Below are 16,285 nucleotides of genomic sequence, written 5' to 3'. Positions count from 1 at the left end.
CCGTGCAGTTTGTATGTCGCTTTAACACAGTCAGTCAAGTTTTTCTGTCACTTTACCCCACAGTCGGTGCAGTTTGTGTGTCACTTTGCCCCACAGTCAGTGTCGTTTGTGTGTCACTTTTCCCCACAGTCACTGTAGTTTGTATGTCACTTTGCCCCACAGTCGGTGCAGTTTGTGTGTCACTTTGCCCCACAGTCAGTGCAGTTTGTATGTCACATTGCCACACAGTCAGTGTCGTTTGTGTATCACTTTTCCCCACAGTCAGTGCAGTTTGTGTGTCGCTTTACCCCACAGTTGATGCAGTTTGTGTGTCACTTTACCCCACAGTCAGTGCAGTTTGTGTGTCACTTTACCCCACAGTCGCTGCAGTTTGTGTGTCACTTTACGCCACAGTCAGTGCAGTTTGTATGTCGCTTTAACACAGTCAGTGCAGTTTGTCTGTCACTTTGCCCCATAGTCAGTGTCGTTTGTGTGTCATTTTACCCCAAGTCAGTGCAGTTTGTGTGTCGCTTTACCCCATAGTCAGTGCAGTTTGTGTGTCACTTTACCCCACAGTTGATGCAGTTTGTGTGTCACTTGACCCCACAGTCAGTGCAGTTTGTGTGTCACTTTACCCCACAGTCAGTGCAGTTTGTGTGTCACTTTACCCCACAGTCGCTGCAGTTTGTGTGTCACTTTACGCCACAGTCAGTGCTGTTTTTCTGTCACTTTGCCCCAAAATCACTGCAGTTTGTGTGTCACTTTACCCCACATTCTATGCAGTTTCTGTGTCACTTTTCCCCACAGTCGCTGCAGTTTGTGTGTCGCTTTACCCCACAGTCAGTGCAGTTTGTGTGTCTCTTTACCCCACAGTCAGTGCAGTTTGTGTGTCACTTTTCCCCACAGTCGGTGCAGTTTTTGTGTCACTTTGCCCCATATTTATGCAGTTTGTGTGCCACTTTACCCCACAGTCGGTGCAGTTTGTGTGTCGCTTTACCCCACAGTCGGTGCAGTATTTGTGTCGCTTTATCCCACAGTCAGTGTCGTTTGTGTGTCCCTTTTGCCCACAGTCAGCACAGGTCGTGTGTCGCTTTATCCCACAGTCAGTGCAGTTTGTGTGTCACTTTTCCCAACAGTCCGTGCAGTTTGTATGTTGCTTAACCCCACAGTCGGTGCAGTTTGTGTGTCGCTTTACCCAACAGTCAGTGCAGTTTTTCTGTTACTTTGCCCCACAATCACTGTAGTTTGTGTGTTACTTTGCCCCACAGTCAGTGTAGTTAAGTGTGTCACTTTACCCCACAGTCAGTGCAGCTTTTGTGTCACTTTATCCCACAGAAGTGCAGTTTCTGTGTCACTTTTCCCCACAGCCAGTGCAGTTTGTGTGTCACTTTTCACCTCAGTCGGTACAGTTTGTGTGTCATTTTTCCCCACAGTCGGTGTAGTTTGTATGTCACTTTACCCCACAGTCGGTGCAATTTGTGTGTCACTTTTCCAGACAGTCGGTGCAGTTTGTGTGTCACTTTACCCGACAGTCGATGCAGTTTGTATGTTGCTTTACCCCACAGTCAGTGCAGTTTGTGTGTCACTTTACCCCACAGTCAGTGCAGTTTGTGTGTCACTTTACCCCACAGTCGGTGCAGTTTGTGTGTCAATTTTGCCAACAGTCGGTGTAGTTTTTGTGTCACTTTTTACGACAGTCAGAGCGGTTTTTGTGTCACTTTGCCCAACCGTAACTGCAGTTTGAGTGTCACTTTACACCACAGTCGGTGCAGTTTGTGTGTCACTTTTCCCCACAGTCAGTGTCGTTTGTGTGTCACTTTTCCCCACAGTCAGTGCAGTTTGTATGTCACTTTTCCCCACAGTGTCGTTTGTGTGTCACTTTTCCCCACAGTCAGCACAGGTCGTGTGTCGCTTTATCCCACAGTCAGTGCAGTTTGTGTGTCACTTTATCCCACAGTCTGTGCAGGTTCTGTGTCACTTTTCCCCACAGTCGCTGCAGTTTGTGTGTCACTTTGCCCCACAGTCAGTGCAGTTTGTGTGTCACTTTTCACCACAATCGGTGCAGTTTGTCTGTCACTTTGCCCCATAGTTGGTGTAGTTTGTGTGTCATTTTACCCCAAGTCAGTGCAGTTTGTGTGTCGCTTTACCCCATAGTCAGTGCAGTTTGTGTGTCGCTTTACCCCACAGTTGATGCAGTTTGTGTGTCACTTTACCCCACAGTCAGTGCAGTTTGTGTGTCGCTTCACCCCATAGTCAGTGCAGCTTGTGTGTCGCTTTACCCCTCAGTCGGTCCAGTTTGTGTGTCAATTTTGCCAACAGCCGGTGTAGTTTTTGTGTCACTTTTTACAACAGTCAGAGCGGTTTTTTTGTCACTTTGCCCCACCATAACTGCAGTTTGTGTGTCACTTTACCCCACAGTCAGTGCAGTTTGTGTGTCACTTTGCCCCACTGTCAGTGTCGTTTGTGTGTCACTTTGCCCCACAGTCAGCACAGGTCGTGTGTCGCTTTATCCCACAGTCAGTGCAGTTTGTGTGTCACTTTATCCCACAGTCTGTGCAGGTTCTGTGTCACTTTTCCCCACAGTCACTGCAGTTTGTGTGTCACTTTGCCCCACAGTCAGTGCAGTTTGTGTGTCACTTTTCACCACAATCGGTGCAGTTTGTCTGTCACTTTGCCCCAAAGTCGGTGTAGTTTGTGTGTCATTTTACCCCAAGTCAGTGCAGTTTGTGTGTCGCTTTACCCCATAGTCAGTGCAGTTTGTGTGTCGCTTTACCCCACAGTTGATGCAGTTTGTGTGTCACTTTACCCCACAGTCAGTGCAGTTTGTGTGTCGCTTTACCCCACAGTTGATGCAGTTTGTGTGTCACTTTACCCCACAGTCAGTGCAGTTTGTGTGTCGCTTTACCCCATAGTCAGTGCAGCTTGTGTGTCGCTTTACCCCACAGTCGGTCCAGTTTGTGTGTCAATTTTGCCAACAGCCGGTGTAGTTTTTGTGTTACTTTTTACAACAGTCAGAGCGGTTTTTTTGTCACTTTGACCCACCATAACTGCAGTTTGTGTGTCACTTTACCCCACAGTCAGTGCAGTTTGTGTGTCACTTTGCCCCACTGTCAGTGTCGTTTGTGTGTCACTTTGCCCCACAGTCAGTGCACTTTGTATGTCACTTTGCCCCACAGTCAGTGTCGTTTGTGTGTCACTTTTCCCCACAGTCAACACAGGTCGTGTGTCGCTTTATCCCACAGTCAGTGCAGTTTGTGTGTCACTTTACCCCACAGTCAGTGCAGTTTGTATGTCGCTTTAACACAGTCAGTCAAGTTTTTCTGTCACTTTACCCCACAGTCGGTGTAGTTTGTATGTCACTTTACCCCACAGTCGGTGCAGTTTGTGTGTCACTTTTCCCCACAGTCACTGCAGTTTGTATGTCACTTTACCCCACAGTCGGTGCAGTTTGTGTGTCACTTTGCCCCACAGTCAGTGCAGTTTGTATGTCACTTTGCCACACAGTCAGTGTCGTTTGTGTATCACTTTTCCCCACAGTCAGTGCAGTTTGTGTGTCACTTTACCCCACAGTCGCTGCAGTTTGCATGTCACTTTACCCCACAGTCGGTGCAGTTTGTGTGTCACTTTACCCCACAGTCCGTGCAGTTTGTGTGTCACTTTAACCCACGTTTGGTGTAGTTTACATGTCACTTTACCCCACAATCGGAGCAGTTTGTGTGTTACTTTACCCCACCGTCGGTGTATTTTGTATGTCACTTTACCCCAAAGTCGGTGCAGTTTGTTTGTCACTTTACCCCCCAGTCGGTGTATTTTTTAAGTCACATTTTCCGACAATCAGTGCGGCTTTGGTATCACTTCGCCAGACCGTAACTGCAGTTTGAATGTCACTTTACCCCACAGTCAGTGTCGTTTGTGTGTCACTTTTCCCCACAGTCGGCACAGGTTGTGTGTCACTTTATCCCACAGTCAGTGCAGTTTGTGTGTCACTTTTCCCCACAATCACTGCAGTTTGTGTGTCACTTTGCCCCACAATCAGTGTAGTTTTTGTGTCACTTTTCCCCACAGTCAGTGCAGTTTGTGTGTCACTTTTCCCCACAGTCAGTGCAGTTTGTGTTTCACTTTTCCCCACAGTCGGTGTAGTTTGTATGTCACTTTACACCACAGTCAGTGCAGTTTGATGTGTCACTTTACCCCACGGTTGATGCAGTTTTTGTGTCACTTTACCCCACAGTCGGTGCAGTTTGTTTGTCACTTTAAACCCGCAGTTGGTGCAGTTGGTATGTTGTTTTACCCCACAGTTGATGCATTTTTGTGTCACTTTTCCCCACAGTCGGTGCAGTTTGTGTGTCTCTTTACCCCACAGTCGGTGCAGTTTATGTGTCACTTTTCCCCACAGTCGGTGCAGTTTTTGTGTCACTTTTCCCCACAGTCAAAGCAGTTTGTGTGTCACTTTACCCCACAGTTGATGCACTTTGTATGTTGTTTTACCCCACAGTCAGTGCAGTTTGTGTGTTGCTTTATCTTACAGTCAGTGCAGTTTGTGTGTCACTTTTCCCCACATTGGGTGCAGTTTTTGTGTCACTTTTCCGCACAGTCGGTGCAGTTTTCGTGTCACTTATCCCAACAGTCAAAGCAGTTTGCCCCACATTCAGCACAATTTGTGTGTCACTTTTCCCCGCAGCCAGTGCAGTTTGTGTGACACTTTACCCGACAGTCGGTGCAGTTTGTTTGTCACTTTAAACCCACAGTTGGTGCAGTTTGTATGTTGTTTTACCCCACAGTTGATGCACTTTTTGTGTCACTTTTCCCCACAGTCAGTGCAGTTTTTCGGTCACTTTGCCCCTTAGTCAGTGTAGTTATGTGTGTCATTTTTCCACACAGTCAGTGCAGTTTGTGTATCGCTTTATCCAACAGTCGGTGCAGTTGTTGTGTCACTTTACCCCCCAGTCGGTGTATTTTTTAAGTCACTTTTTCCGACAATCAGTGCGGCTTTTGTATCACTTCGCCCCACCGTAACTGCAGTTTTTATGTCACTTTACCCCACAGTCGTTGCAGATTGTGTGTCACTTTGCCCCACAGTCAGTGCAGTTTGTATGTCACTTTGCCCCACAGTCAGTGTCGTTTGTGTGTCACTTTTCCCCACAGTCGGGGTCGTTTGTGTGTCACTTTGCCCCACAGTCTGTGCAATTTGTATGTCACTTTGCCCCACAGTCAGTGCCGTTTGTGTGTCACTTTTCCCCACAGTCGCAGCAGTTTGTATGTCACTTTGCCCCACAGTCTGTGCAGTTTCTGTGTCACTTTTCCCCACAGTCGCTGCAGTTTGTGTGTTACTTTTCCCCACAGTCAGTGCAGTTTGTGTGTCACTTTTCACCTCAGTCGGTACAGTTTGTGTGTCACTTTACCCCACAGTCCGTGCAGCTTGTGTGTCACTTTTCCACACAGTCGGTGTAGTTTGTACATCACTTTACCCCACAGTCGTGTGTCGCTTTATCCCACATTCAGTACAGTTTCTGTGTCACTTTTCCCCACAGTCGCTGCAGTTTGTGTGTCACTTTATCCCACAGTCTGTGCAGTTTCTCTGTCACTTTTCCCCACAGTCGCTGCAGTTTGTGTGTTACTTTTCCCCACAGTCTGTGCAGTTTCTGTGTCACTTTTCCCCACAGTCGCTGCAGTTTGTGTGTTACTTTTCCCCACAGTCAGTGCAGTTCGTGTGTCACTTTTCACCTCAGTCGGTACAGTTTGTGTGTCACTTTACCCCACAGTCCGTGCAGTTTGTGTGTCACTTTTCCACACAGTCGGTGTAGTTTGTACATCACTTTACCCCACAGTCGTGTGTCGCTTTATCCCACATTCAGTACAGTTTCTGTGTCACTTTTCCCCCACAGTCGCTGCAGTTTGTGTGTCACTTTATCCCACAGTCTGTGCAGTTTCTTTGTCACTTTTCCCGACAGTCGCTGCAGTTTGTGTGTTACTTTTCCCCACAGTCGGTGCAGTTTGTGTGTCACTTTTCACCTGAGTCGGTACAGTTTGTGTGTCACTTGGCTCCATAGTCAGTGTAGTTTGTATGTCACTTTACCCCACAGTCGGTGCAGTTTGTGTGTCACTTTTCCAGAAAGTTGGTGCAGTTTGTGTGTCACTTTACCCCACAGTCAGTGCAGTTTTTATGTCACTTTTCCCCACAGTCGGTGTAGTTTGTATGTCACTTTACACCACAGTCAGTGCAGTTTGTGTGTCACTTTACCCCACGGTTGATGCAGTTTTTGTGTCACTTTACCCCACAGTCGGTGCAGTTTGTTTGTCACTTTAAACCCGCAGTTGGTGCAGTTGGTATGTTGTTTTACCCCACAGTCGGTGCAGTTTATGTGTCACTTTTCCCCACAGTCGGTGCAGTTTTTGTGTCACTTTTCCCCACAGTCGGTGCAGTTTGTGTGTCACTTTACCCCACAGTTGATGCACTTTGTATGTTGTTTTACCCCACATTCGGCGCAGATCGTGTGTCGCTTTATCTTACAGTCAGTGCAGTTTGTGTGTCACTTTTCCCCACAGTCGGTGCTGTTTGTGTGTTACTTTTCCCCACATTGGGTGCAGTTTTTGTGTCACTTTTCCGCACAGTTGGTGCAGTTTTTGTGTCACTTATCCCAACAGTCAAAGCAGTTTATGTGTTACTTTACCCCACATTCAGCACAATTTGTGTGTCACTTTTCCCCGCAGCCAGTGCAGTTTGTGTGACACTTTACTCCACAGTCAGTGCAGTTTTTGTGTCACTTTATCCCACAGTCTGTGCAGTTTCTTTGTCACTTTTCCCGACAGTCGCTGCAGTTTGTGTGTTACTTTTCCCCACAGTCAGTGCAGTTTGTGTGTCACTTTTCACCACAGTCGATGCAGTTTGTGTGTCACTTGGCCCCATAGTCGGTGTAGTTTGTATGTCACTTTACCCCACAGTCGGTGCAGTTTGTGTGTCACTTTTCCAGAAAGTTGGTGCAGTTTGTGTGTCACTTTACCCCACAGTCGGTGCAGTTTTTATGTCACTTTTCCCCACAGTCAAAGCAGTTTGTGTGTCACTTTATCCCACATTCAGTACAGTTTGTGTGTCACTTTACCCCACAGTCGCTGCAGTTTGTATGTCACTTTGCCCCACAGTCATTGTCGTTTGTGTGTCACTTTACCCCACAGTCGGCACAGGTCATGTGTCACTTTACCCCACAGTCAGTGCAGTTTGTGTGTCACTTTTCCCCACAGTCGGTGCAGTTTTTGTGTCACTTTGCCCCATATTTATGCAGTTTGTGTGCCACTTTACCCCACAGTTGGTGCAGTTTGTGTGTCGCTTTACCCCACAGTCGGTGCAGTATTTGTGTCACTTTGCCCCACAGTCAGTGCCGTTTGTGTGCCAGTGCATTTTGCATGTCACTTTACCCCACAATCGGTACAGTTTGTGTGTCACTTTACCCCACAATCGGTACAGTTTGTGTGTCACTTGACCCCACAGTCAGTGCAGTTTGTGTGTCACTTTACCCTACAGTCCGTGCAGTTTGTGTGTCACTTTAACCCACAGTGATTGCAGTTTGTATGTCACTTTAGCCCCTGAGTCAGTACAGTTTGTGTGTCACTTTGCCCCACGTTTCGTGTAGTTTACGTGTCACTTTACCCCACAATCGGAGCAGCTTGTGTGTTACTTTACCCCACCGTCGGTGTATTTTGTACGTCACTTTACCCCAAAGTCGGTGCAGTTTGTTTGTCACTTTACCCCACAGTCGGTGTAGTTTGTTTGTCACTTTACCCCACAGTCGGTGTAGTTTGCACATCGCATTACCCCACAGTTGGTACAGTATTTGTGTCACTTTGCCCCATAGTCAGTGCAGTTTGTATATCGCTTTACACCACAGTCGGTGCAGCTTGTATATCGCTTTACCCCACAATCGGTGCAGTTTGTGTGTCGCTTTACCCCACAGTCATTGCCGTTATGTGTTTCACTTTACCCCACAGTCATTGTCGTTATGTGTGTCACTTTACCGCACAGTCGCTGCAGTTTTTGTGCCACTTTTTCCCACAGTCGGTGCAGTTTTTCTGTCACTTTTCCACTTTTCCCCAGAGTCGGTGCAGTTTGTGTGTCACTTTGCCTCACAGTCATTGTCGTTTGTGTGTCACTTTTCCCCACAGTCGGCACAGGTCATGTGTTGCTTTATCCCACAGTCGGTGCAGTTTGTGTGTCGCTTTACCCCACAGTCGGTGCAGTATTTGTGTCACTTTGCCCCACAGTCCGTGCAGTTTGTGTTTCACTTTACCCCACGTTCGGTGCAGTTTGTGTGTCGCTTTACCCCACAGTCGGTGCAGTATTTATGTCACTTTGCCCCACAGTCGTTGCAGTTTGTGTGTCACTTTACCCCACAGTCGGTGCAGTTTGTGTGTCACTTTACCCCACAGTCGGTGCAGTTTGTGTGTCACTTTACCCCACAGTCCGTGCAATCTGTGTGTCACTTTAATCCACAGTGATTGCAGTTTGTATGTCACTTTACCCCCTGAGTCAGTACAGTTTGTGTGCCACGTTGCCCCACAGTCAGTGCAGTTTATGTGTCACTTTGCCCCATGTTCGGTGCAGTTTACGTGTCACTTTACCCCACAGTCGATACAGTTTGTGTGTCACTTTACCCCACAATCGGTGCAGTTTGTGTGTCACTTTTCCCCGCAGCCAGTGCAGTTTGCGTGTCACTTTACCCCACAATCGGTGCAGTTTGTGTGTCACTTTACCCCACAGTCGATACAGTTTGTGTGTCGCTTTACCCCACAGTCGGTACAGTTTGTGTGTCACTTTACCCCACAATCGGTGCAGTTTGTGTGTCACTTTTCCCCGCAGCCAGTGCAGTTTGCGTGTCACTTTACCCCACAATCGGTGCAGTTTGTGTGTCACTTTAACCCACAGTGATTGCAGTTTGTATGTTACTTTAGCCCCTGAGTCAGTACAGTTTGTGTGTCACTATGCCCCATGTTCGGTGTAGTTTACGTGTCACTTTACCCCATGTTCAGTGCATTATGTATGTCACTTTACCCTACAATCGGAGCAGTTTGTGTGTTACTTTACCCCACAGTCGGTGCAGTTTGTGTGTCACTTTACCCCACAGTCGGTGTACTTTGTGTGTCACTTTCCCCCACAGTCGGTGTAGTTTGCACATCACTTTACCCCACAGTCGATGCAGTTTGTGTGTCACTTTACCCCACAGTCGATGCAGTTTGTGTGTCACTTTATCCCACAGTCGGTGCAGTTTTTATGTTGCTTTACCTCACAGTCAGTGCAGTTTTTGTGTCACTTTGCCCCACAGTCAGTGCAGTTTGTGTGTCACTTTATCCCACAGTCGGTGCAGTTTTTATGTCACTTTGCCCCATGTTCGGTGCAGTTTACGTGTCACTTTACCCCACAGTCGATACAGTTTGTGTGTCGCTTTACCCCACAGTCGGTACAGTTTGTGTGTCACTTTACCCCACAATCGGTATAGTTTGTGTGTCACTTTACCCCACAATCGGTGCAGTTTGCGTGTCACTTTACCCCACAGTCGGTGCAGTTTGTGTGTCACTTTAACCCACAGTGATTGCAGTTTGTATGTCACTTTAGCCCCTGAGTCAGTACAGTTTGTGTGTCACTTTGCCTCACTTTCGGTGTAGTTTACGTGTCACTTTACCCCACGTTCAGTGCATTATGTATGTCACTTTACCCCACAATCGGAGCAGTTTGTATGTTGCTTTGCCCCACAGTTGATGCACTTTGTGTGTCACTTGACCCCACAGTCGGTGTACTTTGCACATCGCTTTACCCCACAGTCGGTGCAGTTTGTGTGTCACTTTACCCCACAGCCGATACAGTTTGTGTGTCACTTTATCCCACAGTCACTGCAGTTATTGTGTCACTTTTTCCCACAGTCAATGCAGTTTGTATGTTGCTTTACCCCACAGTCAATGCAGTTTGTATGTTGCTTTACCCCACAGTCGATGCAGTTTGTGTGTCACTTTATCCCACAGTCGGTGCAGTTTTTATGTCACTTTTCCCCAGAGTTGGTGCAGTTTGTCTGTCACTTTGCCCCACAGCCAGTGTCGTTTGTGTGTCACTTTACTCCACAGTCAGTGTCATTTGTGTGTCACTTTTCCCCACAGTCGGCACCGGTCGTGTGTCGCTTTATCCCACAGTCAGTGCAGTTTATGTGTCTCTTTACCCCACAGTCAATGCAGTTTGTATGTTGCTTTACCTCACAGTCGATGCAGTTTGTGTGTCACTTTACCCCACAGTCAGTGCAGTTTTTGTGTCACTTTGCCCCACAGTCAGTGCAGTTTGTGTGTCACTTTATCCCACAGTCGGTGCAGTTTTTATGTCACTTTTCCCCAGAGTTGGTCCAGTTTGTGTGTCACTTTGCCCCACAGCCAGTGTCGTTTGTGTGTCACTTTACTCCACAGTCAGTGTCGTTTGTGTGTCACTTTTCCCCACAGTCGGCACCGGTCGTGTGTCGCTTTATCCCACAGTCAGTGCAGTTTGTGTCACTTTTGCCCAGTGTCAGTGCAGTTGGTGTGTCACTTTTCCACACAGTCGGTGTAGTTTGTGTACTACTTTACCCCACAGTCGCTGCAGTCTGTGTACTACTGTTCCCCAAATTCAGTGCAGTTTTTGTGTCACTTTATCCCACAGTCAGTGCAGTTTGTGTGTCTCTTTACCCCACAGTCAATGCAGTTTGTATGTTGCTTTACCTCACAGTCGATGCAGTTTGTGTGTCACTTTACCCCACAGTCAGTGCAGTTTTTGTGTCACTTTGCCCCACAGTCAGTGCAGTTTGTGTGTCACTTTATCCCACAGTCGGTGCAGTTTTTATGTCACTTTTCCCCAGAGTTGGTCCAGTTTGTGTGTCACTTTGCCCCACAGCCAGTGTCGTTTGTGTGTCACTTTACTCCACAGTCAGTGTCGTTTGTGTGTCACTTTTCCCCACAGTCGGCACCGGTCGTGTGTCGCTTTATCCCACAGTCAGTGCAGTTTGTGTCACTTTTGCCCAGTGTCAGTGCAGTTGGTGTGTCACTTTTCCACACAGTCGGTGTAGTTTGTGTACTACTTTTCCCACAGTCGCTGCAGTCTGTGTACTACTGTTCCCCACATTCAGTGCAGTTTTTGTGTCTCTTTACCCCACAGTCAATGCAGTTTGTATGTTGCTTTACCTCACAGTCGATGCAGTTTGTGTGTCACTTTACCCCACAGTCAGTGCAGTTTTTGTGTCACTTTGCCCCACAGTCAGTGCAGTTTGTGTGTCACTTTATCCCACAGTCGGTGCAGTTTTTATGTCACTTTTCCCCAGAGTTGGTGCAGTTTGTCTGTCACTTTGCCCCACAGCCAGTGTCGTTTGTGTGTCATTTTACTCCACAGTCAGTGTCGTTTGTGTGTCACTTTTCCCCACAGTCGGCACCGGTCGTGTGTTGCTTTATCCCACAGTCAGTGCAGTTTCTGTGTCACTTTTGCCCAGTGTCAGTGCAGTTGGTGTGTCACTTTTCCACACAGTCGGTGTAATTTGTGTACTACTTTACCCCACAGTCGCTGCAGTCTGTGTACTACTGTTCCCCACATTCAGTGCAGTTTTTGTGTCACTTTTCCCCACATTCAGTGCAGTTTGTGTGTCATTTTTCCCCACAGTCGGTGCAGTTTGTGTGTCGCTTTATCCAACAGTCGGTGCAGTTTTTGTGTCACTTTTTCAGACAGTCAGAGCGGTTTTTGTGTCACTTCGCCCCACCGTAACTCCAGTTTGTGTGTCACTTTACCCCACAGTCGCTGCAGTTTGTGTGTCACTTTACTCCACAGTCAAAGCAGTTTGTGTGTCACCTTGCCCCACAGTCAGTGCAGTTTGTATATCACTTTGCCCCACAGTCAGTGTCGTTTGTGTGTCACGTTTCCCCACAGTCGGCACCGGGCATGTGTCGCTTTATCCCACAGTCCGTGCAGTTTGTGTGTCACTTTTCCCCGCAGCGCAACATTACATTTCTGGTTAACATGTGGAAAGCACTTCTGGGTTTGGTGGGTCGGAAATGGGTGGCAGGAAAGTGAGCGGCGCTTGTCCAAGTTTTGACATCTGCAGAGGACAGTTTTGTCTAAACTGAAGGCGGGGAATTGACTTTGAAAAGATGAGAAAGTAGTGATTTCCGGCCACTTGGTTGGCTTTGGGTAATCCAACGATAAAAACGGAGGAAGCGTGGCACCTGAGGAGCTGCAAGGGGAAACCTGTTCATGTTGTGAGGGAGCATTTCCCCCGGGAATCCCAGTTTAGACGTTTGGAAGTCTCCTTACCGTATCCTGACATCACCCCTCAACATCTTATGCCTCATTTTAGGGTGATGCCCCCTAGCTCCGGAATCCACCCGCCCCTGAGCATTGGAAATCCTTTACCTGTCCTATCAAATCCTTCCATCATCTTCATGATTTAACCCTTTCAGCCCTGGCACGATTCTGGTGAATCTGCACTGCACCCACTCCGAGGACAGCTCACCCTCTCTGAGGCACGGCGTTCTTAAATGGCGTTCTTCCCTCGGTGAACAATTGTGTTTTAAGCAGAAACACATCTCCATTCCTGCACATGCTCAGTGGCTCGCTGTTGCCTCTGGCGTTCTGAGTGACGAGGCTAATTCGAAGCCTTGGCGCGCTGTGGAACCGGGAACGCGCCTGATGTCCGGTGTGTGTTCCGGGCCATCCCCTTCCCTGATCTTTCCCGCTCGATGTTCTGAGAGCATTTTCTTAAGACGCAATTTGAGGCAGCCCCTTTGCAACAAAGCCACAAGCATCAAACGCCCTGGATGATGACAATTCAGGCAGCCTCTGGAATGGTCCTAACCCCCCGCCCCCGTAGCCTGAGTGACAGACTCTCAACAGCGACTGAGCAACTTAACAAACCCGTGGCCCGGTGTACAACAGGGTTATTAAACCAGCCCCCACAGCACACGCTCAGACTGCACTGGGAAGCCAGGCCCTTCATGCTGAAATGCATACTCGCCTTGAGAACGCAAAGGCAGCAACTTGCATTTCAAGAACCATTGAATGGTTACAGCATGGAAGGTGGCCACTCAGCCCCTTGTGCCTGGGCTGGCCCTCCGACGGAGCAGTTCACCCACTCCCCACTTTTCCCCGCACTCCTGCGTGTACTTCCTTTTCAGATCACGATCCAATTCCCTTTTGAACCTGCCCCCGCCACACTCTCAGGCCGCGCATCCCAGATCCTAACCAGTCGCCTGGTGAAAAAGCTTCTCCCCGTGTCTCCATTGCTTCTTTTGCCAATCACCTTAATTCCATGCCCTCTCATCCTCAACCCTTCCACCAATGGGAACAGTTTCTCCCTATCTGCTCCGTCCAGACCACCCCCCCATGACTTTGAAAACCCCTATCCCTTTAACCAAGTAAAACATCCCAAGGCACTTCGGAGGGGTTCAATCAAACAAAATTTGACATTGAGTCACATTAGGAGACGTTTGGGGAGGTGACCTTAAACTGGGTCAACGGGATAGGTTTTAAGGAGCATCTGAAAGGAGAATAGAGAGGCAGGAGGGAGGGAACTCCAGTGCTTGGGCCTAGACAGCTGTATGGTCACCAATGGCCATAGAGTCATTTACAGCACAGAAGGAAGCCATTCAGCCTATTGAGTCCATGCCAGCTCTCTCTAGAGCAATCCAGCCAGTTCCATTTCCCATTCTATCCCCGCATCCCAGCAAGTTTATTTCCCTCATGTGCCCATCCAATTTCCTTTTAGAAATCACTGATCGTCTCCGCTAGGCCGCGGGTTCCAGCTCATTACCATGAGCTGCATTTAAAGAGGAAAGTTCTCCCTCGCATCCTCACCCCCACCGCATTTCTTGTCCGAGGCCTTAAATCTGTGTCCCCCTTGTCCTCGCACCCATCAGCTAACGGGAACAGATTGTCCTTGTCTACCTTACCTAAACCTTGTGCACCTCGATCAAATCTCCCCTCAACCTCCTTTGTCCCAAGGTGAACAACGGTGGACCAAGAGAATGGGCGTGAGGGTAGAACTTGTGCTCGGAGGGTTTTAGGGCTGGAGGAGGTTAAAGACACAGAGAGAGAGAGAGAGAGGTGTGACCATGGAGGAATGAGAATTTCAAAACTGACGCTTTGCTGGGCCAGGAGCCAGAGTAGGTCAGAGGGCACAGGGGCGATGGGTTAAAAGGACTTGGTGCAAGTTGGGAAATTGGGTAGCGGGAGTTCTGAATGAGTTCAGGTTAATGGAAGGTGGGAGGCTTCCCAGGAGAGCCTTGAAACAGTCACCAAATTCAGTGCAGGTTGTCTGAATGTTACCGCATGTTGGGAATGAGTTTAGGCCGGGGACGGAAGGGTTTCTTTTAAGGAATGATAAGCTCTGGGAGTTGGTTGAGCAGGGGCGAAAGCCGGGAGGGCAGGGGATAGGAGTGAAAAGCCTGCTGGTTGCTTGATAGAGATAATTGAGCTTTCGCAACAACTAATTCTCAACATCCATGTGACTAAAGAAAAATTACATAAAATAACAACATTAATGAGGCATCAACACCAGAAAATCAATGCAATAAATCATCCTGGAGCACGAACCATTGTTCTTTGAAGACAGGATATCAGCTTTCTGTCATGGCTCACGTGCTGGAGATAATGTTGACTCAAAGGAATGAAGATGAAGTTGCATTTATATAGCGCCTTTCACAATCTAAGGACATCCCAGAGCGCTTTACCATCAACGAGGCACCTTTGAAATGCGGTCACTGTTGTAATGTGGGAAACGTGGATCCTACAAGCAGTAGTGTGATAATAATCAGATCATCGGTCTTTAGTGATTTCGGTTGAGAGAGAATTATTGACCAGGACACCGGGACAAACCGCCCCTGCTCTTCTTCGAATGGGGCGGAATTTTACCCTGGCGGGGTTTTAAGTACCTCCGGAGTCGACGGAGTTTTGAGCGGCTTGCTGTATGTTACGGCCCCGCCCCCCGCCATGACGGTACCCTAAAACTCTGCCCGTCGGAGTGCTTTACGGAAGTATGAGAGAGCAGAGAGATCGGTTTCATGTGTCATCTGAAAGACGGCACCTCCGGCAACGCCGCGTTCCCTCAGCACTGCACTTGGAGCGCCAGCTTTGATGGTGTGCGCTGGAGTATTTGGAGTGGGACTAGTATCTGCAGCCTGGTGACTGAGATGTGAGGCTTAATTGGTAGCACTCCCCTCTCGGAAACAGGTGACTATGGAAGCCCTTCAGACCGGGCAAGGCCCAAGATTAGGCCTGCAGACTTGCTAATCTGCTGCAGTTGCTGTCTTGTGCTGGAGTAGCACACAAGGGGTCACACTCTTCATTTATGAATCCAGTCTATTGCCTATTCTACCACGATACCAGCCAAGTCCAAACCCTGCCCTACCTGCTACCCACACACGCCGGGTAATAAGTACAAGGCTACAGGGTAGAGATCAGGAGCTGCAACTCTGGATAACCTGTTATTCACCCCACCTCAAGATCCAAAGGGAACTGAGAGTAACACACCATGGACTACACGGTCATTGGGGCTAGATTTATCAACTCATCTACGAGGGGTGCGGGTTGACCATCTCCTATCATCCAAATGCTAATTGACCAGCTACAGCTAAAGTTAAAATTGGCCCTTTGGCCCATCAGAATCTGAAACCCAAATGCAAAGGGAGCATTCTCAGCAAGTTTCGGGGGTGGGGTGGAATTAACGCCATCAATCGTACTCATTATGAGGGAATTTTGATAGAGTAAATATGGAATGGAGTAGCAGGGCCATTGAGACACCAGGGGGTGTGCAATGCTGCCCCCTCCCCCTCCCTCCAGGCTAAGGTAAGGGTCCCACGGTCAGGGTTACACACAACGGCCAACGCAGTGAATTGTCGGTGGTGAGGGTGGAAGAGCTAGAATCTCCAAGGACAACAGGTTGGGGGGTCCTTCCGGAAGGGGACTTGCGTTTCCTTTAAGCACACACGAGGAAGGCAACGGGAAAGCAACCTCATGAATTCGTTCTCCCCAGTCATATTGCTCATTGAAAACGGGAGGCTCCTAGGAGCAAGTAATGAGGAAAGCGCAGGGGTCACGAGGCGTGGGGAGATGAGCCGAGAACTTGCCTTGGGCAGATCGCCACGACAAGTCAGGGGAAGCTGTTGCCGCTGGCAGGAGGGTGGGTAACCAGAGGACACGGGTTTAAGATCATTGGCAAAAGAAGCTAAGGGGAGGTGAGAATTTTTTGGACACAGCGAGTTGTGTCGACCTGAAATGTGCTGCCTGTAAGGTCGGAGGAAGCAGGTTCACTCGTAACTTTCA

The 16,285-nt window shown here is 48.5% G+C and overlaps 1 protein-coding gene across 2 annotated transcripts in view; it reads left to right on the top strand.

Moving 5' to 3' along the window:
* The window catches only part of lrrc4ba (leucine rich repeat containing 4Ba), a 232,063-nt gene that overhangs the window by 109,953 nt on the left and 105,825 nt on the right, over positions 1 to 16,285 (top strand). The gene's annotated exons all lie outside the window — the stretch shown is intronic.

This window comes from Cetorhinus maximus, chromosome 29 (assembly GCF_964194155.1).
Source record: "Cetorhinus maximus chromosome 29, sCetMax3.hap1.1, whole genome shotgun sequence".
Classification (NCBI taxonomy): Eukaryota; Metazoa; Chordata; class Chondrichthyes; order Lamniformes; family Cetorhinidae; genus Cetorhinus; species Cetorhinus maximus.
The sequence above is the reverse complement of the archived record's forward strand: the minus strand, read 5'-3'. Positions and strand labels throughout refer to the sequence as shown.